Source organism: Sorghum bicolor, chromosome 8, assembly GCF_000003195.3.
Source record: "Sorghum bicolor cultivar BTx623 chromosome 8, Sorghum_bicolor_NCBIv3, whole genome shotgun sequence".
NCBI classification, from domain to species: domain Eukaryota; kingdom Viridiplantae; phylum Streptophyta; class Magnoliopsida; order Poales; family Poaceae; genus Sorghum; species Sorghum bicolor.
Genome location: NC_012877.2, coordinates 48,745,847 through 48,773,610, shown reverse-complemented (window position 1 = coordinate 48,773,610; position 27,764 = coordinate 48,745,847).

Genomic DNA, 27,764 nt, shown 5'->3' with positions numbered 1-27,764 from the left:
TGCGAGGCGCGTAAGTGAGAGTTTCACTCATGAGCTCGACCGACCATTTAGCTATTCTTCCCGTGGCCTCCTTGCTTCGGATGATCTCGCCCAAGGGGAAGGACGAGACCACCGTGATGGGGTGGCCGAGAAAGTAGTGCTGCAGCTTGCGGCGGGCGAGGATTACAGCGTAGATCAGCTTCTGGATTTGGGGGTAACGCACCTTGGTTTCCGAAAGCACCTCGCTGACGAAATAGACTGGCCTCTGGACTGGCAGCGCATGCCCCTCCTCCTGCCTCTCGACCACCACCACTGCACTGACGACCTTTTTCGTCGACGCAACGTAAAGGAGCAGTGGTTCTGCAGGTTGAGGCGGGACCAGGACCGGTGCTGAGGTCAGTGTTTTCTTCAGCTTTTCGAGAGCTTCCTCGGCCTCGGGTGTCCAAGAAAAACGCTCGACCTTCTTCAGAAGTCGATACAACGGTAACGCCTTTTCTCCTAGTCTTGAGATGAAACGGCTCAGAGCCGCCAGGCATCCCGTGACTCTTTGCACACCCTTGATGTCTCGGATCGGCCCCATTCTTGTGATGGCCAAGACTTTCTCGGGGTTGGCCTCGATGCCTCGCTGGGAAACAATGTAACCGAAGAGCATGCCTCGAGGCACGCCGAAGACGCATTTCTCGGGATTGAGCTGAGGTCCTGGATCAGGTCCCCTCGCCGCTTTGATTTGACGACTATGTCGTCGACATAGGCCTCGACCGCCGACCCTATGTGTTTGCCAAATACGTGGAGCATGCAGTGTTGGTACGTGGCTCCCGCGTTTCGAAGCCCAAACGGCATGGTTACATAGCAATACATCCCAAAAGGTGTGATGAAAGAGGTCGCGAGCTGGTCGGACTCCTTCATTTTTATTTGATGGTAACCAGAATATGCATCAAGGAAAGAAAGGGTTTCACATCCTGCAGTAGAATCAACAATCTGATCAATACGTGGTAATGGAAAAGGAACTTTTAGACATGCTTTATTTAGACTTGTATAATCAACACACATCCTCATTTTCCCATTCTTTTTCTTAACTAATATAGGGTTTGCTAACCAGTCGGGATGATGAACCTCCTTGATGAATCCAGCCGTCAAAAGCTTGTGGATTTCCTCGCCAATGATCTTGCGCTTCTCTTCGTCGAATCGGCGCAACCACTGCTTCACTGGCTTGGAACCGGCTTGAATCTCCAAGGAGTGCTCGGCGACTTCCCTCGGTATGCCCGACATGTCTGAGGGACTCCATGCAAACATGTCGGCGTTCGCACGGAGAAAGTCGACGAGCACAGCTTCCTATTTGGGGTCGAGGTCGGCGCTGATCGTCAGCACCTTGCCGTCGGAGTTGTTGGGGTCGAGCGGGATCTTCTTGGTTCCCTCTGCTGGCTCGAAGCAACCCGCGTGGCGCTTCGGCTCCGGAGCCTCAGCGGCCAGGGCTTCGAGCTTTGCGATGAGCTCGGTGGAGTTCACGACCGCCTCCCCATATTCGACGCACTCAACGTCGCACTCGTAGGCGTGCTCGAAGGAGGAGCTGATAGTGATGACGCCTTTGGGACCGGGCATCTTTAGCTTCAAGTAGGTGTAGTTGGGTATGGACATGAACTTGGCGTAGCCCGGGCGCCCGATGATGGCGTGGTACGTGCCCCGAAACCCGACCACCTCAAAGGTAAGGGTCTCCTTCCTGAAATTGGCCGCCGTGCCGAAGCAGACTGGTAGGTCGATTCGACCTACTGGCAACGCCTTTTTCCCCGGCACGACGCCATGGAAACCGCCGGCGCTTGGCTAGAGCCGTCCCCTATCGATGCCAAGGAGGTCGAGGGTCTCGAGGTAGATGATGTTGAGGCTGCTGTCTCCGTCCATTAGCACCTTTGAGAGCCGGGTGTTGACGATGATGGGGTCGACGACGAGCGGGTAGATGCCTGGGGCGACTACCTTGTCGGGGTGGTCCTCTTGATCGAAGGTTATGGGAGTGCTCGACCAGCTGAGGTACTGGGGCACCGCCATTCTTGCCGCGAAGACCTCACGGCGTTCCCTTTTGCGCTGTCTCATGGTCAACTGTGTCGAAGGCCCACCATAGATCATGTAGCAATCGTGGACGGCGGGGAAGCCGTCGTCATCTTTGTTGTCCTCCTTGTTGCCGCCCTTCTCTTTCTTAGAGTCGTCGCGAGCGTCCTTTTTGAACCCCAGACCGTCGAAGTGCTTTCTCAGCATACGACAGTCCTTCAGCTTGTGGTTGGCGCCTCCCTTATGGTAAGGGCATGGTTCTTCCAGCATCTTATCAAAGATACCTCCATCTGGAGGGCCTCGAGGTTTCTTGCGCTCCATGGCGGCGACAAGGTTGTCGTCGAAATCTTCCCGTTGGAATTGCTGCGCTTTCAGCTTCTTTTTGTTCTTCTTGGGTCCTCTACTGGGGGTTCCATCTTCATCGAAGGGCCGCTTGCCTTTCCCTCCTTCACAACTGAAGAAGGCACCGACTGCCTCCTCCCCTGCTGCATAGTTCGCCACTACGTCCATCAGCTCATCGACGGTCTGAGGGCGATTTCGGCCCAATTCCTGCACTAAGTCTCGACTGGTGGTACCAGAGACAAAAGCCAGGATGACGTCATGGTCGGGGATGTGTGGCAGCTCAGTGCGCTGCTTCGAGAAGCGTCGAGCATACTCTCGAAGAGTTTCTCCTGACTTTTGCTTGCATTTGCTGAGGTCCCACGAGTTCCCGGGCCGTATGTAGGTCCCTTTGAAATTTCCCTCGAAGACTTTAACCAAATCGACCCAGTCGTGGATCTGATTTGCTGGAAGTTCCTCGAGCCATCGACGGGCGGTGTCGGAGAGGAAGAGGGGTAGCTGTCTGATGATGGCTCGATCATCTCCTCGAGCGCCACCTAGCTGACAAGCCAGCCTAAAATCGGCCAGCCACAATTCTAGTTTGGTCTCACCATTGTATTTCGCGATGCTGGTCGGGGGTCGGAATGGACTGGGCAGGGGCGTGCTGCGGATTGCCCAGCTGAACACCCGTGGGCCTGGTGGCTCAGGGGCCACTCGGTCCTCGTCGCTGTCGTACCTCCCACCGCGATGTGCGCTGTAACCGCGCTCTTCCACGTCTCCGTGTCGGCGGCGTCGATTCTCTTCGATGTCATGCCGTGCGTCGTGCCGACGCTGATTGTCGACGGGGAAAACGAGAGCAGTCTTTCTGCCTCGAGGAGGAGGCTGTTGATGGACAGACACCTCTTTTTCGTTTTGAGGCGGCTCGTCGCGCTTTTCAGTGGCAGCTCCTCACCGTCGAGAAGCTGAGCTTTCTGCTTGTTGAACTGCCGCCACCTAGAGCAGAGTCTGTACCTCGTCTCGAATGCGCCGAGCCTGGGAGTTCGATGGTTCTGGCATGTTGCACAGTAGCATCGTCGCCGCTACTACATTTTGGCCCACTCGAGGGAAACGGCTGATGGGCTGCTCTGGCTCTGCGTCTCCGACGATTTGTCGATGTACCTCTCGAGCGCGTCTGCGGACGCTTCCGCCCGGCGGGTAGGGCAGGTCTTGCTCAAGAATTTGCTCAAGCAGGACGAGGTGCTCACGGTCTTCGTCGAGCTTCATTTTGAGCTCTCGCAGTTGTGCAAGCTGCGCAGCCTTGTCTTCCTGTGGATGGGGGTCGACCTGTCCGTCGTTCCCAGGCGTCCTGGGGTCTTCTCGTGCTGCAGGGGCTCGACCGCCTGCTGCAGCATCCTGCGTCTCGTCGGTAGTTTCTGCTGCCCCGTCGACGTGATAGCATTCCCTCGTAGGGTCGTAGCTATCAGTCTTGGAGTCGGAGTCCGGCTCGGCGGCGTAGAAGCATCCGCGTCCCTCCTCCAGCAACCGTTGCCTGAGTGAGGTGATCGTGTATCGCCCAGGGCCTAGGCGGCGGAGGCCTCGCACCTAGGAGAAATCCGGCAATTCGGACGTCGGCCATAGTGCCTCAGATTCACGTGGGAGGACCATTGGTCTCTCCACGTACGTCTGGGCGTTTGGCATATTGCTCTGGCGAGCGACGCCGCGGCGTTGTCCAATCCGAATGGCAGTGCCCTTCTTGGAGTGAACAACCTGTGTGGAAGCAGCTTAGCAGCGGTGGGGGAGGGCGCGTGAGACACGTCCCCTCCCGTTGTCATGCGGTGTTGAGCCTTCGTGCCTGCGGTTCCGGCACATGGTGCTGTCGGCTCGTGGCCCACCCCCTGCCTCGCACGAGTTGTCGGTCGTGACGAGGCAGAGGGGCGGCGGTGGTGCTGTCCGCGCCTCTTCTTGGGCGGGGAGGCGTGGTGGCGAGGGCGTCTCGGGGCCCTCAACCGTGCTGGTGCAACGCGGGTTCCTCCTGGTCCTTTGACTGAGAGCAAGATCATGTCGTAGCCGGAGCCTGTGGACATGAACTCGAGACTCCCAAACCAAATCACCGTGGAGTGCGGAATCAGCGAGGCGAGAGCAGCCATCTAGAAAGGAGTGGGAAATCGATGAAAAACACGCAGGACCCCTACCTGGCGCGCCAACTGTCGGTGTTTTCCCCCCGGGGGGTCACACCAACGAGTAAATTTGTGTGCGTGCTCCCTTTCCCAGATGGTGATGCAAGAAGACACAGAGATTTATCCTGGTTCGGGCAAGAGAAGGCCCTACGTCCAGCGGGGGAGGGAAGTTTGTATTATCTTGCACCTAAGTGCTTGTACAGGGGCGAATACAAGCGTGGTATGGAGTATGAGAGCTCTACTGCGTATGGGTGAAGTGTTGCCTGATGTCTATCTATTCTTGAGCCCTTCCTTTTATAGCATCAAGGAGAGACCCAGGGTACATGTATAGGTGTCAGAATAGGGATTGATAGAAGCATGGAGCGCTGACCTACTCGAGGCTTCAGTACCGGCGTGGCCTCGAGCCGTCCCATCTCGGTAGCCTGGTGATGATTACGCATGCCTCTGCGTCCTGCTCCGAGCGCTGTCTTGGGCTGGTTCAACGGTCGCACGCTTGTACGGTATGGCGGCAGATCTAGCGGGATGGTTGTGGTGTTGTTAGTCGACGCCCAACTCGTCCCCAGGAAGGGACCGTGTCTGGTCGAGGGTCGGACGCCATGCAATGCCCTGCTATCCGAAGCGCTGACCTTGGTTACCTCGAGGGTGTACCGATTAGACGTTCCATTCATATTTCCCGCGCCCTGACACGCCCTGGTTCGTTTGGTGGGGAAGGCTGCAAAAAGAACGATAGGACGGGTGCCTGTTTCCTATCACGCTTCCCGTGATCAGTGTGTTAGGTAGGAAAACGGCAGGTGCATTAAATGCCCAGGTTCTCGTGCGTGCGTCAGGCGGCGGACAGTGTCCTTGCGCTCGACGCTCCCCGATTCGCTCGAGCCCGTTTCCGTATTCGACGGTAACTAGCACTCGACCCCTGATCGATTCGTTCGACGTTATTTCTGTCTTCGAGGCTGCGGCCACCGATGGCTGTGTATATGTACGGCCAGAGCGTCGAGTCGAGGGCCTCGTCCTGTGTACGGATAGTCTTGTTACGTGCATCGGTGAGGGTACCCCTTATTGATACCCTCGATAGGATTTGTGATAGTAGATGACTACACTAGATACACTTGGGTGTTCATTCTCTAGGACAAGAGTGATGTTTGTGATCTATTCAAGTCTTTTGTCAAGAGGGTGCAAAATGAGTTTGAAACCACTATCAAGAAGATTAGAAGTGACAATTGTAGTGAATTCAAGAACACAAGAATTGAGTAATTATGTGATGATCTTGGCATTGGATATCAATTCTCTCCAACATACACTCCTCAATCCAATGGTGTAGTTGAAAGAAAGAATAGAACCTTGATTGATATGGCTAGATCAATGCTTAGTGAATACAAAGTGAGTCATTCATTTTGGAGTGAAGCCATCAACACGGCTTGCTATTGTAGCAACCGTCTCTATTGCCATGGGAAGCTTGGGAAGACACCATATGAGCTATTGAATGGAAGAAAGCCCAACATTGCATCCTTTAGAGTGTTTGGTTGCAAATGCTACATTCTCAAGAAAGGCACTAGATTGAGCAAATTTGAGAAGAAATGTGATGAAGGGTTCTTACTTGGTTATTCCACCACAAGCAAGGCATATAGAGTATGGAACTTGACAAGTGGCACATTGGAAGAAGTCCATGATGTTGAGTTTGATGAAACTGAAGGATCTCAAAGTGAAGCTCAAAATCTTGATGATGTGAGAGGAGATCAATTAGCTAATGCAATGAAGAACATGGATGTTGGTGACATAAGGCCAAGGCAAGTTGATAATGATAGTGATATTCACATGATCAATCAAGAAGTGCAAATTGATACAAATCAAGTAAGTACTAGTGGCTCTCATGATGATGACCAAAATCAAAATCAAGCTAGTGGAAGCAATCAACTCCTAATACTCCAACCTACAAGCATAGCAAGGGACCATCCATTGGATCAAGTCATTGGTGGAATTCAAAGCGGTGTGCAAACAAGATCAAGGCTAGCATCCTTTTGTGAGCACTATTCATTTGTCTCATTTAAAGAACCAAAGAGAATAGAAGATGCATTGAAAGATTCTGATTAGGTAAATGCCATGCATGAAGAATTGAACAACTTCACAAGAAATAAAGTGTGGCAGCTTGTTGAGAGGCCAAAGAACTATAATGTGATTGGTACCAAGTGGGTCTTTAGAAACAAGCAAGATCAAGATGGTGTAGTTGTGAGAAACAAAGCAAGATTAGTAGCACAAGGCTACACTCAAGTTGAAAGTCTTGACTTTGGAGAAACATATGCACCGGTTGCAAGATTGGAGGCAATTAGAATATTATTAGCCTATGCTTGTGCCCACAACATCAAGCTCTACCAAATGGATGTGAAGAGTGCATTTCTCAATAGATACATCAATGAGTTGGCTTATGTTGAACAACCTCCCGGTTTTGAAGATGACAAGAAACCCAACCATGTTTACAAGCTCAAGAAGGCATTGTATGGTTTGAAGCAAGCACCTAGAGCATGGTATGAGAGATTGAGAGATTTCCTTCTCTCTAAAGGGTTCAAGATGGGAAAGGTTGACACTACCCTCTTCACCAAGAAGCTAGGCAATGACTTGTTTGTGTTGTAAATCTATGTTGATGATATCATCTTTGGATCAACCAATCAAGACTTTTGTGAAGAGTTTGGGAAAATGATGGCAAATGAGTTTGAGATGTCCATGATTGGAGAGCTTAGTTACTTCCTTGGACTTCAAATCAAGCAAATGAAGGATGGCACTTTTGTGAGTCAAGGAAAGTACATCAAGGACATGATCAAGAAGTTTGGGCTGCAAGAAGCCAAACCAATGAGCACACCTATTGGCACAAATGATCAATTAGGTAGTGATGCAAGTGGCAACATGGTAGATCAAAAGCTATACCGGTTCATGATTCGAAGTTTGCTCTATGTCACCGCTTCAAGGCCGGATGTAATGTTTAGTGTGTGTAAATGTGCAAGATACCAAGATTCACCAAGGGAAAGTCACTTGAAGGCAACCAAGAGGATATTGAGGTATCTTAAGGGCACTCGTGATGTTGGATTATGGTATCCCATGGGGTCTAACTTTGAGTTGATTGGATATTCGAACTCCGACTATGGTGGATGCAAGATTGATAGAATGAGCACAATTGACACTTGTCACTTGCTAGGAAGGTCTCTAGTTTCATGGTTATCAAAGAAACAAAATAGTGTTGCACTATCAACCGCCGAGGCCGAATACATTAGTGCCGGTAGTTGTTGTGCACAATTGCTTTGGATGAAAACTACCTTGAATGACTTTGGAATCAAATTCAAGAATGTGCCTTTGTTATGTGACAATGAGAGTGCAATCAAGATGACACAAAATCTGGTTCAACATTCAAGAACCAAGCACATTGACATAAGGTACCATTTCATAAGAGACCATCAACAAAAGGGTGACATTAGCATTGAAAGCATTGGCACCGAAGATCAACTAGCTGACATCTTCACAAAGCCATTTGATGAGAAGAGATTTTGCAAGTTGAGGAATGAATTGAACATACTTGACTTCTCCAACTTGAGATGAGTGCACCCCTTCATTTCTATATGACATGCCTCCTCCAACAAAGCAAGGTAAAGATGGTTGACATAGCATTCATACTTTGCTAAGGACATGATTAGAACATATAGACATGTTTCCATGACAAATAGGCTCATTCATGAAAATCAAAAGTTTTTGATGTATGTATAGTACCACTATTGCTTCTATGTTTGATTGATCTAGTGGTAGCATATGACATGTTTGTGAGCTTGTAAGCCTAGTGTTGGATCTAGAATATGAGCTTATGATGTGTAATTCAACATGGTCAAGATAACCCTTATACTTGATGAGGTGTGAAAAAGCTTGTCCTTGGATCAAACCGAATTGCATGTTTTTGGCAAGTGATCTAGATTGAACCATAATTTGACCCTCACATTGATTGACTTAATTCTCACTAAAATTTGAACCTTTGTGGTCATTGATGACAAAGGGGGAGAGAAACAAAGATAAAGTCAAAAAGGAGAAGAGAAACAAAGATAGAGAGAGAAAACACCTTTTAAACTTGAGCACACAAATAGGGGGAGCAAGCTCATGAACCATTTGTTGCATTTGAATGTGCATTAACATAATGAGGTGTTGCATTGCAAGTTTAAACTCACTATTCTTGTTTGGTTGGTGCTTGCTAGAAATAGAACTTGAATGATGCTTTGAATTCTAGCATAGAGTTTTATTTTCATGTGGTATCTAGACATATAATGTGATCTCACGAGGTATCTTGAGTTTTTAATGTATGTCTAGCTACATTGGTGCTAAGGATGGTATATTGGCAACTCCGATTGGTATCACGCTTCAAAGGTCCATTCTATATACCTTAGCATCATTTTGGTAGTAATAAATCTCCCAAAATTCCAATTCATGCATATGTGCAAACTTGAACCAAACTCATGGAAGCACATATGTAGGGGGAGCTAGTACTACCAAAACCGAAATTGAAATGTTTGTCTAAACCTTGTCTCATGATTAAAATGCTTTGGACAAGCAATTCAAGTTCATTATGATTTCATTTCATATCTTTGTGATGGTTGTCATCAATTACCAAAAAGGGGGAGATTGAAAGCTCAAGTTTGGTTTTGGTAATTAATGACACCAAGTTGCTAATGCCTTGTGTTTAAGTGATTTGAGTTAGGCATGGCAACACATGTGATGAAGGGGTATGGTGGCATGGAAAGATGGCCACATGATCACAAAGGGATGAAACATGAAGTGAAGATCATGGTGATAAACGAGGAGCAAAGTTATCAAGGCAAAGGTATAAACATAGGGTTTTACTTTTGCCGATCTAAGATGAGTAGAGAAGTGATTGACCGGATTTAGGATAGATAGCCGACTATCAAGAGGAGAAATCACGGTCATCTCTCGAATCAAGTGCTACTAGGTCCATATCTTGAGCATATGCATTAGGATCTAGTAAAGTGCTAACTTAACTCCTTTGGGTGAAAATGTTTGTGAAAAGCTAACACACATGCACTTTGGTGGTGGACACTTGTTGGTGTTAGCACATTGTTGACGGTCCTTAAGTATCAAATTTAATTATCAAAAAAACAAAGAAAAGGATCCAAATGAAATCAACATCTAGACTTAGGGTTTTATCTGATAGAATTCTACGAGTTTTGGTGTTTGTCTATTTCTGCAGGGGATATCAGGAAATACGGAAGAAAGGCCCACACGTCGGGATTACATAGAGATATTAACGTGCTGCGCAATTATCTTACATCTAGAAGACTCCAGAAGCCACGGGAAGGAAGCGGAGGCCGAACGGGGCCAGAGGCAGGGCGCTCGCCCTCCTGCCCTGGGCGCCCGCCCACCTCTGGAGTCCAATCAGGACTCTGTTTCTCGGGAGATTTCCACCGACCTAAAGGATCAAGAATAGCCGTTCAATCAATGTCGGTTTGATCTGACGGCCCAGGTTCACTTGAGGGGACTATATAACCAGACCCCCTGGCCCCTGGAGGAGGCACCCGTTGATCATTATTCATTATTCATAGATATAGCAAAAGCTAGGGTTTAGAGATAAGAGCTCTCCTCTCTTCTCTAAACTAGAGTAGATCTAGATAGTAGCAAGATGGAGAGCGAAGGAGGATTAGAGGAGAGGCCGGCCTGTCGGTTCTTCCTCCGGTTGTACTTCGTCATGATCAAGCTCTAATCAAGCTTGCTCATGGGATGACTCTGGTAATCTACTTCTAATTCATTATGCAATTACTAATCATGTATGTTCTGGTTCACAACTCTTTTGAGTACTTCTAATCTATAGGACGCTATAGGTTAGAGTTGTAGTATAGGTGTAAGCGTGGTGCTTAGACCTAGATTACTTGTGGATATCCCCTGTCTAGCTGGATCGTGTGGTAGGCCGCGTAGGTGACAGTTACGTTGGTCCTCTGTAGTCCACCTCTCGTTAGCAGGACGGGTAGGGTTTATCGGCCTAAGGATAAGCATCATTTGTGGTGTACTCTTATCACGTGGTTCGTCCCAGACATAGACATACCCCTTTGAAGTAGAGAAACCATAGTTATCCTCTCTATTCTGCTGCCATCGCCCATATACTAGAATTGCTCTACTCTTTACTCCCATATTATCACCCATTGTTACCTTACCTTTAATATTGTTCTTATTCAATTCTACCATCTTTCCTATTTACACTTATTTACTTATCCTGGTTGAGTTAGAGCGTAGATCAGTTCTCCCGTTTCCCTGTGGATACGATAAAACCTTTAACCGGGTAAAAGCTTCAACGGTATCCGTGCGCTTGCGGATTATCTGTGTGCGTATAAATACCATAGTACACTCTAGTGCCATGCTGGGGATGACAACCTAGTATTCAAGTGGTGTTAGCAAGTGTCAACAAGCATCTTTGGCGCCGTTGCCGGGGAAACAGTTGCTGAGTTGACTACGAACTAGCTTAATCATTTTCTAAAAAATAAAATAATATATATTTTCCTTTTATCCTTTGCCTCATCTCTGCTAATCTTTCTTCTTATCTAATCTTTGATCTCTGGTCTATTATGAATTCAAACATGTCTATCTATGAATTTCATAGACCTACGAGCACACATCTCGAACCACCAAAATCTTCAAAGCCTATCATAGCATCCAGTTTTGAGATAGACCCCGAATACATAGAATTTGTTCAAAAACAACCTTTCTCAGGAGAAGGTGAGGAAAACCCATACACACACCTAAGAGAGTTTTATCGAGTCTATGACCTCCTTCGCATAGAAAGAATGTCCGATGAGACCCTTAAATGGAAGCTCTTTCCGTTCTCTTTAACGGGAAAAGCTAGACATTGGTACAAACTCAAAATAGGGAGTGTTCATGGAGATTGGAAGGAGTTATATAGTAGTTTTCTTTCTAAATATTTTCCAATCTCCAAAGTGGCGGAACTTCGGCGTGAGATTATTTCTTTTAGACAACTAGAAGAAGAATCTCTTAGGAAATCATGGGATCGCTTTATTAACCTTACTCTCACTGGCCCAAAGCTTTCTATTCCAGAAGAAGTTCTTCTAATTCACTTTTTTGAGGGCCTTAGTGGGGAAAATCAGCAAACCTTGAATACAGCCTCTAGAAGATCCTTCTATCACCTACCTGCTAGTGAAGCTTGGAATTTGATTGATTTATTAAGTGGAAAGTCTCCTAGCTTTTATATCCCTGAGAAAGAGACAGAACCAGTTCCTAGACAAGAAGAAGAAGTTTCGATAGCCAGATCACAACCACTTCAATTCCAAACTTTAGCTATCGATCCTAAACCATCAATACCCCAAAATTCTCCAAGGGAGGAAGGAATTCTGACCTTAAATCTTTCAGATGCTGATGGTTTAGACTTCTAGTTCCATAAGAGACCTTCAAGCTGGGATAATTCAAATCCTCGCAATAATGGTTCTCTTAGAGAATGTCCTGGTTCCTGTTATGAAGAAGTCGAGGATGACATATCAAGTGAAGGAGAGCTAAGCCATATTGAAAATTCTAACACCTCCCCTTTCCTGATCACAAGTTCTAAATGGCTAGAATGTGTAGAATGGATGGATAAGGAAGAAGCCTTAATGAATTCTGACTTTGGTTCAATTTCAAATGGTGAGTTCTTGACTCCCTTTGAAGATGAGATTCATCCAACTATAGAAGAGGACATAAGTGAGACCAATCTAAGAGAAACTCTGAACATTCAGATTGGAGACGAAGATAACATTAATGAGCATGGAATTTATTTCATAGCCACTTTGTTTACTCCATGCTCATATGCAACATCTTCCCAATCTATTGGTCTCTCCAACATCACCACATTTGAGATCTCCAACCCCCTCTTCCTTTCTATTTATAAAAACTTTAAAAGGGTGGTTGTCGATGCATATGTCTATAATAAATATTGCAGATCTCGTTGAGTTGATCTTGATTTAGGTCAGCGTTGGAAGGGAAACCACTTCGCCGACATAAATTGATGGTTTTCCAAGGACAAGCTTGGTGTCCAAAAATAGGCACTAATCAGATCGTAACATGAGTTTTTAATTATTTGCAACATTACCTTGTGTATTGAGCATATAAGATAATTGTAAAAATATTCCTTCGGGTATTCTTGTCACTAACCTTTCCAGGATTGGAACAAGAAGATCAGATGAATGACAAGCAAGTACAAGGTATGTCCAACCAATCATCATGCAACACTGAATTAAATTCATCCAAACTTGAATTCTACAAAATTCAAGCTTGGGAGATTACTTTACATAAAAACATCCTTTGCCATGTTGCTATGTTGGTTGTCCCTACCTTTAAGACATGCTCAATTTGTTAAATACTAATCACACTACTTCATCTCCACGTGAGTAGATCTCTATAAATGCTGTCATGTTACCTTTGTCTATTTACTAGCAAGTGTTAGTTTGGAAGTACTGCACATACTTCTATTGGCTTTTGAATTAAGCATGGTGCTTAGGTTAAACAGCCTTCCTTAATCTGATTAGACATGGAGTCTAGTTCGGTTATTGAACTAAAAACTGCTTGTGTAGACATTGGTATATTTTTGTCGGACTAACCCCTGCAGAAAAACTTTCAATATCAATTTGGGAAGTCCTGAGATAAACTCACATCAGAGACAAAGAGAGTGACACATGAAGTTTAACAATTTGCACAAGAAGGACATAGCTCATTCAACATAGAGAGATGATCCATGGAGGGTGCCACAAACACGATGCACAACAGCTAAGAAAGGAAAGCTTCCACAAGGTAATACTGTACCATCACTCTTCAAGCAAGGTAACATCTTAAGGTACTTGACTGTCAATTTTATAAGCTTCTCCTTGGTTCTGGCGTTCATATAAATAAAAGAGACAAACATGTATGATTTACAACTCTAGATTAACCAACCCAACTGATTCAACATGTTTAGTCCTTTAATCCTTGTTCTTAGTACTACCTCCATGATCCCACACTCCTAATCATATGAGCTAAAATGTTACACATTCAATCTTTGAGAGACATAAAGAAAAAGACATATACATAGATAGATTATCTTTCCATAAGGTTGAGCGATCTGATCTGACAAATGTTATAAGTGCTACACTCATGAACTTTTCATCCATCAACTTTGTCTTGCTCACTATGCTTAAGGTTAGAGAAGAACAAATACACTTTTGGTTTTGTTGGTGTTTTCCACCAATAGGACCCACGCACTTGATCTCTGCCTTGTCTCTATGAGTAGGTACACTTCGAGCAAAACACGGAGGAGTTTTATAACTCTCAGACTCTACCAAGTGAAGGACCTGGATCTACGAGCACAAACACACTGAGCAGGATACTGTTGTTGGGTATTTTAAACGCAAACAGAAAAAATCCGCAAGCGCACGGATACCGATGTAGCTTTCACCCGGGAGTATTCCAGAGTATCGATTTTCCACAGGGAATGTGAGTGTACTAATTAAGAGTCAAGATCGCCCAAGGATAACTATATAATTATTTTTGGTGGGAAGAGAGGAAGTTTCCTGAGAGTTATCTAGTTGATCTAAGAATCAAGAATTACTTCAAGATTATCTATATCGAGACATCAGAGCACTAACCACAGAAAGAGATGAGAAGGGGGCTAGGAAGGTCTGACTACGGTCCTACAAACACCGATCCGAACGTGGTGGAATACGTCGACCGTTAGGGCTGTCACTACCCTAGGGCTACCACAACAATCCGCAGGATTGGGTGCAATTCCAGGTAATTGCAAGACTAAACACGTCTAATCTATTAATTAATACTCTAATGTTTCAAAGATTAGAGCACTTGATGCAAGCGGGAATCCAATAAATAACTTGAATGTAAATAAAAGTAATTAGAGAACTCAGGAATTATGAATTGAAGAACCTGGAGAACGATGAAGAACGAACCAGTTGCTGCAAAAGTACAATGTTGAGGAAGATCCGACAGATCCGGCTCCTCCTCCGCTCTCCTCTTCTCTCTCCCTATTTTCTAGATTACAACTAGAACTAACTAGAACTAGAACTAGAACTAGAGAAACTAGAACTAGAACTAGATGAACTAGAACTAGATCTAGATGAACTAGAGGTAGAACTAGAAGAACTAGAGGGATCCTCTCTACTTGGATGAAGAATTGAAACCCTAGCTTTGATTCTGTAGAAGAGGTATGATCTCCAGGGGCCAGGGGGTCTGGTTTTATAGTCCCTTCAAGTGAATCTGGGCCGTCGGATCAAACCGACATTAATCGCACGGTTTTCCTTGATCCTTTAGGTCGGTGGAGCATAATCCGCGAAACGTGTCCTGACTGGGCACTGTAGCTGGGCGGGCGCCCAGGAGAGTAGGGCGGGCGCCCTGCCTCCGAGCCCGATTGCCTTCCCGTTCGTTCCCGTGGCTTCTGGAGTCTTCTAGATGATAGAAAATTGCGCGGCACGTTAATATCTCTATGTAAACCCGACGTGTGGGCCTTTCTTCCATATTTCCTGATAACTACCTGCAGAAATAGACAAACACCAAAACTCGTGGAATTCTGTCAGATAAAACCCTAAGTCTAGGTGTTAGTTGCATTTGGATCCTTTTCCATGATTAGTTGATGGTTAAATGTGAGCATTAAGGACCGTGAACAAGCTCCCCCAAGCTTAACCTTTGCTCGTCCCTGAGCAAAGATGGACTCAAGAGTTTCTGCAGTGGTTTCATGCCTTAAAGATACACATGCGTTCAAACAAGATCTCATCTGTGAGTTAGGGTAAACTGTTAAGACTTAAAACTTACTCATTTTACCTTCCATCATGGGGCTTGTAACCGTCACTTGTGTCTTGAGCAGTTAAAAGATAGAACGGTCTAGTCAAGCACCATGTCTCTTGTTCTTCGATTAACTATAGCTCTGGAGTTTTTGCAGATTTTCAAATAAAACTCAGAGATTCCTTGTATAACTCTTTTTACTCTCTCATTTGTCATTTGTGGTATTTCTGGATCCTTACCAAGGCAGTAATGGTGTATGCCTTCTCTCAAAGTATGTGGTATTTGTGGTATAAGGCATATTGACATTGCCTTCTCTCTCACCCTACTCTAATAAGGTTTTGATATCTGGAGCTCATAGGTGGGAGACAGCTAATACATACTTACAAGACATTTATTGCATAGTCAAACCATGGATCTAGAGAAACAAGTCAATAAGTCAAATCAAGATGTGCATGTGTGGCAAATGAATGGTGATAATGGTGAAAGTAATGGTGAAAGTCTAATTCTACTTATGCTCTTTTGTGGGGATACATATCTTTCTTGCTCTTTTGAAACTTTTTAAGGAGAGTGAGATGCTCTGTATTTTCTTTTTCTTTTCTCTCAGGTGGGTATCTTGTACCCCTAATTCTACTGTCGGACACTTGTCCATTTTTACCTCTCGTCTCACTTTTTCTTTTCTTTTGAGGTTCCGGGCACTTGCCCCTTTTTATTTCCTCATATCTCTTTTTTTCTCTTTTTTTCTTCTTTTTTTAGAGAGCACTCATCTCATGAAATAATATAGCAAGTGGTAGTAACAAGATAACTTGAGCATTTATTTTACAAGGGAAAACAGAAATGTTTTTGGCTATTCTCTCCCGGATTAGGAGTAGAATATTTTTGGGTGGTTCTAGAGATGGAAATGGATATATGTGGATGGTACTTCCGGAGTAGAAGTAGCATGTGTGAGTGAACGTGTAAGTGAATCTTGATTTAACCACATGACAAGCTCCCAAGGGTCTACACAGCTTGACCACACTCAGTGCTCATAAGCAGTAAAAAGTAGATATGTGGTCCATAGTCTAATAAGCATGTATATATGGCTGTGGTATTAATTAAGATATGTGGTCCCATATCGTATCCGTTAACTACTTAGACTTTAGATCAAGTACTCTCCCCACAAGTTTAGGTTTAGAGCAAATCTTAATTAATAACAGTCATGCCTAAACTTGAGAGAGATTTCAATTTTGAGAACTAGTCATGGTAGAGCAACTATTCATCATTTCCATATGAGAGTTTATCACGAGGGTTCATAGCAAATTTTATTTATTTATTTAGTTAGCAAACTAAGCAAAGATATATATATAAGCACAAAATCTTTATTTGGGTTCTTATGATTATGCATCTTTTTATTATTTGAGTAAAGTATAAACGTGAGTAGAATACTTGGCTGGATAAATGGGGGTGCTCTCCCCCAAGCTGGATTTTGACGTAATTTCTCCTGATATAGCTAGCAGGTGGTGGAGGTGTATTTGAATGTCGGCAGCACTCTGACAGCGATTAGGATGTCCTCCGTCTGCTAGTCTTCTTTGATCCTTGAATTCTGTGAAGCTCAAATAGACAACAAAGCTTTGTGGAACTAGTTAAGTGTTAGCATAAATATCTAGCCTTTATCATGTTGAGCCTCCTCAATAAATATTACACTCTTTAGTAGGATCATAAATTTATTTTTATAATTTTCATTTTTATAGGACAGGAATATATTTATTTTATTTTTACGCCACCACAGTGAATGTACTTATGGGCTTTATGCCATGAGCATACTCACATGGGGCTTACTATTTTTAACATTTTTATTTTCTTTTCAAGATAGCATGAACCTGATTAACTAAGCAAACTATTTTAAATAATTAAAAGGAAAAAGATAACTACCAAGTTTACCTCTTGACAAGGCGTTCTGTGTTTTTTAAGTCCTCCGAACGGGACTCTCCGTTTTCTCAGTTGTCCTGGGATTCACTGGATGGCGTAGTCGGTGGTTCCAGCGGCGCCTGCTCTTCGTGTATAACTATCTTCTCTCTACACACCTGACTCGGTGCTATGGTCTCCTCAAGACAGTTCTGTTCAAGCTGTATGTCTTCAGACCTCACTACTTCTCCTTCATAGTCTGCCCATCTGTCCTTGATGATTTGCCTTCTCTGGTTGCGGTTGCGTCGTCTTCTTCTTGTCCTGATCTGCTTAGAGTCTTTAACTATATAGTTAGAGTCAGTAAAATAGCGGCGTACCTTCTCAGAGGGGAAGTGCATATGGACTTCTTCGGTTCCAATGTAGATGATTGCTTTAACGGTGCTAAGGAACAGTCTCCCAATGATGACAAGTGGATCGAATTCGTCTTCTCCCATGACAATAACCTTTCGGAATGTCTGATCTACCATCTGAAGCTGAATGTATGTCGGTTTTAGGGGCACGGTTCCGAATAGGAGGTGATAGGTGACTGGCGGCGATTATGTTGACGCCTGACCCGGTGTCGCAAAGCATCTTCTGGAAGTTGTATCCATCAATGGAGCACTGGATGTTTAGCATGCCTGGGTTGTCCTTTTTGGTCAGAAATGGTGACTTAAGTCGACGATCTTGACCTCCTTGAACTGCAGTGACCATCTTAGCTGACTCGGTCTACATTTGCTTGTTCCTGTTCCTCCTGTTGGCCCTCTTCCTCGGTTCATGTCGGGATTGCTCTGAAATTTGTGTAGTCTTGTTCTTGAAGGAAAACGTCTCCTTTCTCCCTTTTGATGTAGAAACTGATCTTGGCAGCACTAGCGTAGATGACAGCTCCTGAGGTGTTCAGAAATGGCCTCCCTAGAATGATGGGTGCCCTCTCATCAGTACCAGTCTCTATCACCACGAAGTGTGCTGGGGCATACAAGGTACCAACTCGGACGTAGAGGTTCTTCAATATTCCCCTGGGCATAATGTTGACGCTGGAGCCAAAGTCGCAGAGTGCTTCTGGGAAGTCCACCATGCCGATGGAGATCGGGATGACGGGGCGTCCTGGATTGTCTCTCTTGACCGACAGAAGGTCAGTAATTACTTCCACAACGGGGTTACTCTAGTAGTTACGTCCTCAAGCATCTCAAGGCAGTGATTGCCTGAGTGTCCAGTATCTCCAGTGTGTTTGTGCTCGTAGATCTAGGTTCTTCACTTGGTGGAGTCTGGGAGTTATAAAAGTCCTTCATATTTTGCTCAAAGTGTACCTGCTCATTGAGACAAGGCAGAGATCAAGTGCATGGGCCCTGTTGGTGGAAAATACCAACAGAATCAAAAGTGTATTTGTTCTTCTCTAACCTTAAGCATAGTGAGCAAAACAAAGTTGATGGATAATAAGATCATGAGTGTAGCATTTAAAACATTTGTCAGATCAGATCACTCAACCTTATGGAAAGATAATCTATCTAAGTAAATGTTTTTTTCTTTACATGACTATCATTTTCCAAAGATTGAGTGTGCAACATTTTAGTTCATATGATTAGGAGTGTGAGATCACAAAGGTGGAAGGACTAAACATATTGAATCGATTGGGTTGGTTAATCTAGAGTTATAAATCATACATGTTTGTCTCTTTTATTCATGTGAACGTCAGAACCAAGGAGAAGCTTATAGAAGTGATAGTTAAGTACCTTAAGATGTTACCTTACTTGAAGAGTGATGGTACAGTATCACCTTATGGAAGCTTTCCTTTCTTAGCGGTTGTGCATCGTGTTTGTGGCACCCTCCCTGGATCATCTCTTGTGAGCTATGCCTTCCTTGTGTAAATTGTTAAACTTCATGTGTCTCTCTCTTTGTCTCCAATGTGAGTTTGTCTCAGGACTTCCCAGGTCGATATTGAAAGTTTTCCTGCAGGGGTTAGTCCAACAAAATATCCAATATCTACTATAGCATACTATCGGCTCAAAGATCAACCTAGACACCATGTCTAATTTGATTTAGGAGGGAATTTTAACCTAAGCATCCTACTTAATTTAAAATCCTTTGGGAGTAAGATCATCATTCCTAAACTAAGCACCATGCTTAATTAAGAGATAAATGAAACTACTCCAAACCTAGACATATACTAAAGCAAATAAAGGTAGCATGTGAGCATTTATAGAAATCTACTCAAGTGGAGATGAAGTAGTGTGATTAGTATTTAACAAATTGAGCATGTCTCAAAGGTAGGGACAACTAACATAGCAACATGGCAAAGGATATTTTTATGTAAAGTACCCCCCCAAGCTTGAATTTTGCAAAATTTAAGTTTGGATGAATTTAATTCAATGTTGTATGATGATTGGTTGGACATACCTTGTGCTTCTCATTCATCCGATCTTCTTGCTCCAATCCTGGAGAGGTTAGTGACAAGAATACCCGAAGGAATTTCGACACACAAGGTAATGTTGCAAATAATTAAAAGCTCATGTTACAATCTGATTAGTGCTTATTTTAGGACACTAAGCTTGTCCTTGGGAAACCATCAATTTATATCGGCGAAGTGGTTTCCCCACCAACGCTGACCTATATCAAAATCAACTCAACGAGATCTGCAATATTTAATATAGACATATGCATCGACAACCACCCTTTTAAAGTTTTTATAAATAGAAAGAATGAGGGGGTTGGAGATCTCGAATGTGGTGATGTTGGAAAAACCAATGGATTGGGAAGATGTTGCATATGAGCATGGAGTAAATGAAGTGGCTATGAAATAAATTCCATGCTCATTAATGCTTAGAGTGAAATCCATGTGGTATGGTGAAAATGATAAGGAGAGTGTGGTAAAAAAGGAAAAGAAAAAGGATACACGGACGACTTGGTTCGAAACTAGCACAGCTATCGTTCCCCGGCAACGGCGCCAGAAAGCTTGTTGGGTATTTTAAACGCAAACAGAAAAAATCCGCAAGCGCACGGATACCGATGTAGCTTTCACCCGGGAGTATTCCAGAGTATCGATTTTCCACAGGGAACGTGAGTGTACTAATTAAGAGTCAAGATCACCCAAGGATAACTATATAATTATTTTTGGTGGGAAGAGAGGAAGTTTCCTTAGAGTTATCTAGTTGATCTAAGAATCAAGAATTATTTCAAGATTATCTATATCGGGACATCAGAGCACTAACCACAGAAAGAGATGAGAAGGGGGCTAGGAAGGTCTGACTACGGTCCTACAAACACCGATCCAAACGTGGTGGAATACGTCGACCGTTAGGGCTGTCACGACCCTAGGGCTACCACAACAATCCGCAGGATTGGGTGCAATTCCAGGTAATTGCAAGACTAAACACCACGTCTAATCTATTAATTACTACTCTAATGTTTCAAAGATTAGAGCACTTGATGCAAGCGGGAATCCAATAAATAACTTGAATGTAAATAAAAGTAATTAGAGAACTCAGGAATTATGAATTGAAGAACCTGGAGAACGATGAAGAACGAACCAGTTGCTGCAAAAGTACAATGTTGAGGAAGATCCGACAGATCCGGCTCCTCCTCCGCTCTCCTCTTCTCTCTCCCTATTTTCTAGATTACAACTAGAACTAACTAGAACTAGAACTAGAGGAAATAGAACTAGAACTAGATGAACTAGAACTAGATCTAGATGAACTAGAGGTAGAACTAGAAGAACTAGAGGGATCCTCTCTACTTGGATGAAGAATTGAAACCCTAGCTTTGATTCCGTAGAAGAGGTATGATCTCCAGGGGCCAGGGGGTCTGGTTTTATAGTCCCTTCAAATGAATTTGGGCCATCAGATCAAACCGACATTAATCGCACGGTTTTCCTTGATCCTTTAGGTCGGTGGAGCATAATCCGCGAAACGTGTCCTGATTGGGCACTGTAGGTGGGCGGGCGCCTAGGAGAGTAGGGCGGGCGCCCTGCCTCCGAGCCCGATTGCCTTCCCGTTCGTTCCCGTGGCTTCTGGAGTCTTCTAGATGATAGAAAATTGCGCGGCACGTTAATATCTCTATGTAAACCCGACGTGTGGGCCTTTCTTCCATATTTCCTGATAACTACCTGCAGAAATAGACAAACACCAAAACTCGTGGAATTCTGTCAGATAAAACCCTAAGTCTAGGTGTTAGTTGCATTTGGATCCTTTTCCATGATTAGTTGATGGTTAAATGTGAGCATTAAGGACCGTCAACAACTGCCAACGCCGCACTTCGAACTGCTGGGCAAACGAAGAGGTGCAGACGTCAAGGTCCGCACCTGAATCAAATGACGCACCTAAAGAATGAACACGGTGAGAAGTCTTGTTAAGAAGACTTAACATTGAACCCTCGCCGAAAGGTAAGATCGGTAGTTATCCATATTTATCATTTCTGCATTCCCTTTTCCCTTTAATTATTTACTTTCCTTAAATAGATTATTAGTTAATCATGCTATCTTGAAAAGAAAATAAAAATGTTAAAAAATACTAAGCCCCATGTGAGTATACGAGTGGCATAAAACCCATAAGTAATTTCACTGTGGTGGCATAAAGATAAAATAAATATTTCTTTTCTGCTTTATAAAATAAAAATATAAAAACAGGGAGTAATATTTATTGAGGAAGCTCAACATGATGAAGGCTAGATATTTATGCTAACACTTAATTAGTTCCACAAGCTTTGTTGTCTATTTGAGCTCCACAGAATTTAAGAATCAAGAAGACTAGCAGACGGAGGACATTCTAATCGTTGTCAGAATGCTGCTCTGCCACCTGCTAGCTACATCAAGACAAATTACGTCAAAATTCAGCTTGGGGGAGAGCACCCCTATTTATCTCGCTAAGTATTTCTACCTATCTTTATACTTATATTATATTAGAATATTAAAATACATAAACTATGAAAAACCAAATAAAGATTTTGTGCTTATATATATATCTTTTGCTTAGTGTGTTTAATAAATAAATAAAGTGGCTATGCTAATCTGAATCTTAATAATAAAACTCTAGCATGGATATGATGAATAGTTGCTCTGCCTAATTTGCAAATTTAAAGTTCTCTCTCAAGTTTAGACATAACTGTTATAATTTAAAGCTTGCTCTAGATCTAAACTTGTGGGATGAAAACTTGATCTGAAATCTAAGTTGTTAACGGATATGATATGGGAAGGTTGAGCTGCTGTTTATCTGTTCCTAGAGATGCTAGAATTCTGGAGAATTTTATCTTTGAAAAATCTTTAAAATATTGCATGATGAGTTCCTGTATGATGAGAGTTTAAATTTCTACCACAGCCATATATACATGCTTGCTAGACTTTGAGCCACACATTTATTATTTACTGCTTATGAGCATTGAGTGTGGTCAAGCTGTGTAGACCCTTAGGAGCTTGTCATGTGGTTAAATCAAGATTCACTTGCACGTTCACTCATATATGCTACTTCTACTCCGGAAGTACCATCCACATATATCCATCCATGTCCATCTTCAGAACCACCCAAAAAATATTCTACTCCTAATCCGGGAGAGAATAGCCAAAAATATTTCTGTTTTCCCTTGCGAAATAAATGCTCAAGTTATCTTGCTACTACCACTTGCTATATTATCTCAAGAGATGAGTGCTCTGAAAAAAAAAGAGAAAAAAATAAACGAGGAAATAAAAAGGGGCAAGTGCCCGGAACCTCGAAAGAAAGAAAAAGTGAGACGAGAGGTAAAAATGGACAAGTGTCCGATAGTAGAATTAGGGGTGCAAGATACCCACCTGAGAGGAAAGAAAAAGAAGAGCATCTCATTCTCCTCATAAAGTTTCAAAAAGCAAGGAAGGTATGTATCCCCTCAAAAGAGCAAAAGTAGAATTAGACTTTCACCATTGTTATCACCATCATCACCATACACCATTCATTCGCCACACATGCACATCTTGATTTGGCTTATTGATTTGTTTCTTTGGATCCATGGTTTGACTATACAATAAATGTCTTGTAAGTATGTATACTTTATCTCCCACCTATGAGCTCCAGATATTAAAGTCTTATTAGAGTAGGGTGAGAGAGAAGGCAATGTCACTATGCCTTATACCACAAATACCACATATCTTGAGAGAAGGCATATACCATCACTGCCTTGCTAAGGATCCAGAAATACCACAAAAGAGAGATTTAGAGAGTCATACAAGGAATATCTGAGTTTTATTTAAAAATCTGCAAAAACTCCAGAGCTATAGCTGATCAAGAATAAGAGACATGGCACTTGGCTAGACTGTTCTATCTTTTAACTACTCAAGACAGAAGTAACGGTTACAAGTCCCATGGTGAAAGATAAAGTAAGTAAGTTTTAGTTCTTGACAGTTTACCCTAACTCAGAGATGAGATCTTATTTAAAAGCATGTGTACCGTCAAATTTTTAAGATATTGCAACAACTTCTGATCCATTGCTGAGTCTATCCTTGCTCAGGGACGAGCAAGAGGTAAGCTTGGGGGAGTTTGTTGATGGTCCTTAAGTATCAAATTTAATTATCAAAAAAACAAAGAAAAGGATCCAAATGAAATCAACATCTAGACTTAGGGTTTTATCTAACAGAATTCCACGAGTTTTGGTGTTTGTCTATTTCTGCAGGGGGGTATCAGGAAATACAGAAGAAAGACCCACACGTCGGGATTACATAGAGATATTAACGTGCCGCGCAATTATCTTACATCTAGAAGACTCCAGAAGCCACGGGAAGGAAGCGGAGGCCGAACGGGGCCAGAGGCAGGGCGCCCGCCCACCTCTGGAGTCCAATCAAGACTCTGTTTCTCGGGAGATTTCCACCGACCTAAAGGATCAAGAATAACCGTTCAATCAATGTCGGTTTGATCTGACGGCCCAGGTTCACTTGAGGGGACTATATAACCAGACCCCCTGGCCCCTGGAGGAGGCACCCCTTGATCATTATTCATTATTCATAGACAGAGCAAAAGCTAGGGTTTAGAGATGAGAGCACTCCTCTCTTCTCTAAACTAGAGTAGATCTAGATAGTAGCAAGATGGAGAGCGAAGGATGATTAGAGGAGAGGCCGGCCTGTCGGTTCTTCCTCCGGTTGTACTTCGTCATGATCAAGCTCTAATCAAGCTTGCTCATGGGATGACTCTGGTAATCTACTTCTAATTCATTATGCAATTACTAATCATGTATGTTCTGGTTCACAACTCTTTTGAGTACTTCTAATCTATAGGACGCTATAGGTTAGAGTTGTAGTATAGGTGTAAGCGTGGTGCTTAGACCTAGATTACTTGTGGATATCCCCTGTCTAGCTGGAGCGTATGGTAGGCCGTGTAGGTGACAGTTACGTTGGTCCTCTGTAGTCCACCTCTCGTTAGCAGGACGGGTAGGGTTTATCGGCCTAAGGATAAGCATCCTTTGTGGTGTACTCTTATCACGTGGTTCGTCCCAGACATAGACATACCCCTTTGAAGTAGAGAAACCATAGTTATCCTCTCTATTCTACTACCATCGCCCATATACTAGAATTGCTCTACTCTTTATTCCCATATTATCACCCATTGTTACCTTACCTTTAATATTGTTCTTATTCAATTCTACCATCTTTCCTATTTACACTTATTTACTTATCCTGGTTGAGTTAGAGCGTAGATCAGTTCTCCCGTTTCCCTGTGGATACGATAAAACCTTTAACTGGGTAAAAGCGTCAACGGTATCCGTGCGCTTGCGGATTATCTGTGTGCGTATAAATACCATAGTACACTCTAGTGCCATGCTGGGGATGACAACCTAGTATTCACGTGGTGTTAGCAAGTGTCAACAAGCATTTGCAAAGGAGGTGGAGTTCCTAGGGTTGAGAGGGGTTTGTGTTCCTCTCTTTTGAGAAAAATAAGTGTATATTTTCTATTGCGCCGATGGGAAATTTGGAGAAGTCGCGGGAGTGTTTTCTCACTGAGAAACACTCACCAGACGCTGAGTGCAGAGGCACCGGACGCTGGCCTCAGAGTCTGGTGTGCTTAACCCCGCTAGGATTGAGCACCGGATGCACTTTGAGAGCGTCCGGTGGTTAGCGTCCGGTGTGAGGGCGTTTTGCAACCCTCTCTGTGTTTAAGTCCAGTGAGCACCGGACGCTCAGGGTGTGTCCGGTGACTCATGTCTGGTGACCCTGCAGGTTTGCGGAACTCTCTACGCATGAGTCCGGTGTGGACCTGCAGAGCGTCCGGTGCTTTGCAGGTAGCCGTTAGAGACTCACACGCGAGATTCAAAAGGACACGTGGCCAACCCCTGAGCACCAGACGCTGGGAGTCAAGCGTCCGGTGATCACTTGGTAGCGTCCGGTGCCCCCGTTTTTAGCCGAGTGAAAGTAGCCAACGGCTAGTTCTTTGAGGGGGCTTATAAATAGAAGGTGGCCAGCTTTGGAAGGCTAACTCTTGCATATTTTGAATACTTGAGGCATACTTTGAGCCAGAGAACACTCTCTCCACTCATCTCCTTGCTTGATTGCTAATTCTAGTGAGATTGAGTAAGATTCAAGTGCATTGCTTTGAGAGTTGCATTTAGTGGCACTTGATTCTTGAGTTTGCTGCAGATTTCTTGTTACTCTTTGGTGTTTCCCGACGCCCTAGACGGCTTGGAGCAGCGGTGGTGTTGAGCTCGTGATTGGAGATTGTTTCGAGCCTCACCAAGTGATTTGTGAGGGGTTCTTGAGCCTTCCCCGCGGGAGATCGCAATTGGCTACTCTAGTGGATTGCTCGTGGCTTGGAGGATCCCCATCTTGTGAGTGGATGTGCGGCATCCGCTGAGGGTTTGGCTTTGGATTGCCAATTAGCTCGTGATCCATCAAGTGGGTGTATCGCCACAACGAGGAGTAGCTTGCCGGGAAGCAAATGAACCTCGGTAAAAAATCTTGTGTCATCTCTTGCCGAGGTCTCTCTTTGATTGTGTACGTGATTGATTGGATATACCTCATCTCTACAACGTCGGTATAACAATCACTCTCCTCTCTTTACTTACTTGCCTACCTTGTTAGTTTAGCTTGTGTAGCTTAGTTCTTGTTAGTATAGAGTTGTTGTGTAGCCTTCTCTAGTTGTTGTGGTTTAGTGTTTAGCCCTTTTGCTAGACTTGTATAGGTGGCTTGCATAGCTTAGTTGTTCTAGTGCTAGAATAGTTTCGCCACTTATTTTACTAACTCACTTGTTTAGTAAAGTTTGTAGATTTTTTAAATAGGCTATTCACCCCCCTCTAGCCATTTGGACCTTTCACACCCCTTTAGACTACTACCTTTTGGATTTTTAAAAGCCAAACAATTCTCCTAAGCCAAAAGCTTATAATGAGCGTGTGCCTTTTGGCTTTCGAGAACTTTTTTTGGCTTTTGAAGGGTCAACAGCTCCTAGGGCCCAAACAAACAAAGGGCTTAAGATGGGATGGTTGTGTCTAAAAAAGGTTGATACAACCCAACCTTTTTCTATGTTCCCTATTCAAGTTCACAACATGTCCATGCTTTCTTCTCCGTGGTTGTAGTACTTGTGGGGGATAATGGTGCTTGAACAGGTGGGATTCATGGCCAATTAATGGATAGCTGATCTTGCACACACAAGCTTTGTTTTAGTGGCCAAGAGAAGAACAAACAAAAGCATTGACTTTTTACACCCTCACTCATCATGCCTGGGTCTTTGACACCCAAGGTGCTTTGACTGCAGCTATTGGCGTTATATATCACTGAATACTTTGCTCTTTAAGACATTATTTCAGAGTCCATCTTGTGTTGTCACCGAGTACCTTGCTACCTTGCTCCTTGAGACATTATTTCAAAGGTGTCTTGAAATTGGAAGTGTCAGACTCCCTATTTGGTGGCTTTCATATGTTATTTCCCCTAGGGTATTATTAGTTTTGGATAATGAGAGGGGGTATAAAAACGTGAGCACCAAGGAAGTGTCGTTTCTTCATGCAGTTAGTCACTTGAGATAGATGGTGGATAGTTGATTGACTAGCAAGACAAGTGCTATCTATAACGGTGTGCACTTAAGTTTTTTTCTAGCTAGTGTGCTCTAGCTTACCTTCAATCCTATAGAGTTTAGAAATTTAGAGTCAATCATCTCAACTAGCATGGAGCTAATTAATCTTGGAAGGTAAAGGTCAGACAAGCAATGCATAAACAAAAGCAACAAAAGTGGCAATTGAGTGAAGAGCTAAAGATAGAGAGGCAAACTCCCCAAAACATGAGAATATATTCCGTGTTAACAGTTGCAAAATCATAACCCCTAGTCCACCTTGGAGCTCTACCAAGGTGATTCCCACCTCCACTCACCTTTATGTCATGTATACTATAAAGCTTCTCCACATGAGGGAGGGGTCTCCTCATCGCATACATATGGTATGACGTTGCTTCACACAAAGAATGGAAAATTATCACCTAGAAAAGGTCATCGTGCCTTCATCAGAAGGTCATGAAGACCTCAGTGTTCTAGCTCACCAAGTTACAAGGTATAATAGCCCAATCTCCTAGGACTAGCTCGCAGGGATCGAAGCCGCCTCTGTGCTTGAGTATGTACTCGACACGATGACGCCTCTTCCAATTCAGGCTCC